This window comes from Humulus lupulus, unplaced genomic scaffold, assembly GCF_963169125.1.
Source record: "Humulus lupulus unplaced genomic scaffold, drHumLupu1.1 SCAFFOLD_159, whole genome shotgun sequence".
In the NCBI taxonomy this organism is placed as follows: domain Eukaryota; kingdom Viridiplantae; phylum Streptophyta; class Magnoliopsida; order Rosales; family Cannabaceae; genus Humulus; species Humulus lupulus.
The window spans coordinates 48184-51336 of NW_026908781.1; the positions used below are offsets into that span (position 1 = coordinate 48184).

A 3153-nucleotide genomic window follows, 5' to 3' on the forward strand; every position below is an offset into this window, starting at 1 on the left:
TCAATTTAGCAGAGGTTATAGAAGCTATAAGCTAAAAGTTAGAACTAACTCTTTAAAATATTTTACTATTTGTTTTTTGTTATTTTAAATAATACTGAAGAACATGAAAAGAATGTGGTGCTTTTGGAGAGAATAGTTACAAAAGCTTATATTTTATTATATTGGTAATGATAAGAAAATGAGATAAAAATATTGCTAGACAATTTTATTGTGATAGTCTTGTCTCCATGAAGTTTAATAAAAATGTCTAATTATTACGAGACGTGTCTAGAATCCATTGTTTTTTGTTTTCCCTCTTTTTTTTATAATTCTTTTGGCTGCTCCTTCTCATGATTAGTTCAGTATTGATTGTATTTTTTAGCTCATTACAAGTGTTGAATCACAAATATTCAACACTTGCATATATTTGGATAAAGTTTAGTTCATTCATTCTCTATTCTCTCTGATGAATGTGGTGCTGTTTGAGAGACCAGTGATAAGGAACACAACATAATCAAAATTTCATCTGTTTGCCATAATGGAGTTGTATTGTATTGTATGTATTTGGTTTTGATTCATGTTAGGGTGATTGGTGCAGGATAATTGGCCTTCTGTGATGTTTGTAATGGCAGGAGGGGTGGTACTTAGCCTTGGAAATCTCCCAACTCGGTATGCTTGGGCTTTTGTTGGCTTGTCAGTCACAGAAGTGATCACTGCAAGCATAACAGTTGTTATAGGTCCTTTCTTTCGTTCTCTCTCTCTGACCATTTCTAAATGTTGATGTTTGTCTGTGTTGCTCTTATAGATACTGAATTTTTTGCTTCTGTTACGATCTTTAATGGTGACAGGAACAACCTTGAATTACTTTTTAGACGATAGAATTAATAGAGCTGAGATCCTTTTCCATGGCATTGGCTGCTTCTTGGTTGTAGTTTGCCTTGCTTGTGCTGTCCACTCATCTAATGCAACTGATAATAAAGAAAAGCTTGAAGGTTTTTCATCTAAAGAAGGGTATGTTTCGTTCATTAAATGTTAAGGTTATCTAAGAATCATCTGGTTTTTATTCATTTCTAAAAAGAAAATCATCGAGCTTGTTGAGTGATGCAATTTTTACTTAAATTGTTTTGTTTGATGGTTCACTTAAGGATAATGAGAATGAGCAGAAAACTAGTTGTACCACTATATATGGCACTGTAAGAGGCAATAATTTTTAGTATGGAAAATCAATTAAAATTCTCACATTTAGATGAAAAATGATAATCTTGTGTTGCAAAAATACTACACAACAATATTTGGAGGTTCATCACCTGACATTCAAATCCAAACATCTCAGATTCTCTATCACAATTAATAATTATAACTCTTGCTACAGGTGTTTGAGAAAATCACTCTCATTGGACTGTCCATATGTTTCTTTGCTGGTGTTCGCTTTTCTCTATTCTCACCAGCATTCAACTTGGCAACAAATGATCAATGGCATACATTGAAAGACGGGGTTCCTCACTTGGTTGTTTACACTGCATTCTTTTACTTCTCAATATCTTTTTTTGTCCTTGCTATAATCCTCAACATCACATTCCTTTACTACCCTGTGTTGGACTAACCCAAATCATTATTCAAGGCTTATATGAATGAATAGAATGGCAGAGGCTGGGCCTTAATGGCCGGTTTGCTCTGCGGGTTTGGCAATGGTCTCCAATTCATGGGAGGCCAAGCTGCAGGGTATGCTGTAGCAGATGCTGTTTAGGTTGGTTCAAATATATTTTTTTGTCTTGATTCCAAACTTCTCTTTTGTTGGATAAACTTGTTTGTGCAAAATTTCAACTGAACCAAAATGTGCATCACATACTAATATAGACTTTTTTGGGGTGATGATTGGCAGGCACTTCCACTAGTAAGCACTTTCTGGGGAATTCTTTTGTTTGGAGAATACAGAAAATCATCAAGAAGAACATATATATTGCTAGTAAGTATGTTTTCTATGTTTATTGTGGTTGTTGTTGTTCTTATGGCATCATCAGGGCATCGAAAGTAGGAGTCAGCTGCATACACAACCCTTTGCCTTTGTTTTTGGGAAGTGTTTTGTGTAAAGCAATAAGTTGGCCTGTGGTTTGATAATACAGATGAGGATGCATTTACAAAATATACGAGAAGTTGTTGGTTCAACAATTGTATGACCTTCTCAAAAGGTTATTTCGAGAGGTATTTATTTGGTTATTTGATTATATAAATGCTTGTTCACCATTAACCGACATGCAATCCAAGATTATGATAGTATTATTTGATTAATTTGATAGGGAAGATGAGAAAGACAAAATGATAATGTGGCTAATTTGAATTAATATTATGCACCATTTAATTAAAGTTCTAAGGTCACTTGAGTATAGATAGTTATAGTAATGTGTGTAATATAATAATTTCATTATTATTCAAACTCAATTATTGTAAAGTTGGTCGTGTCATGATATTATTGACTATTTTAGATGAATGATATGATATTTCATGACCTCATTAGTTTTTCTTGTAAGTTTTATTTACCAGATTCAACAAGTGAAGTGCAAAAGAAAATATGATTTGGAAGGCTTTGGTGTGCCGACATTTGGAAGATCATGAATTCCTACCTTTACTTTTGAATATGCAACTGTTTACGACTATTTTGTTGACTACTGTGAGAATGTTTTGTTTATGTTAATTAGGAAATGTTGAATATCTTAAGACTTTTGGATTGTCTTTTAGATAATCTTGAATGTATTTTGACACAATTATTTGGTTATATATGTTATGTACTATATAATTGGTACTGAAAAATATATTTGTACAATGTTAAGGGTGTCTTAAGTTTATTAAATAAAGCGGGTTTGAATTAAAGCAATTAAAAATAATTATAATGTACAGGTTTATATAATAATAATTCAAGCTTATCCAAATATATGAATAATACAAAAAAATGTGTTATTGTATCTTTTACAATAACACTAGTTTATAAGCATAAAATTATGTAATGCAAACTATTTTCTATAATGCAGAAAGTGTGTTATTATAAAGTGTATCATAACACTACTTTATAAGTATGAAAAAGTGTTATATAATCTATTTATAAATAACATAATGAAAAACTTATCTAACTATTAAAATAACACAACAAAAGTGTTATCGTAGGCTATACCACAACCC

At 31.6% G+C, this 3153-nt stretch overlaps 1 pseudogene; it reads left to right on the top strand.

Moving 5' to 3' along the window:
* Positions 1-296: 296 nt before the first annotated feature.
* LOC133811494 (ureide permease 1-like) lies at positions 297-2092 on the top strand (annotated as a pseudogene).
* The last annotated feature ends 1061 nt before the right edge of the window (positions 2093-3153 follow it).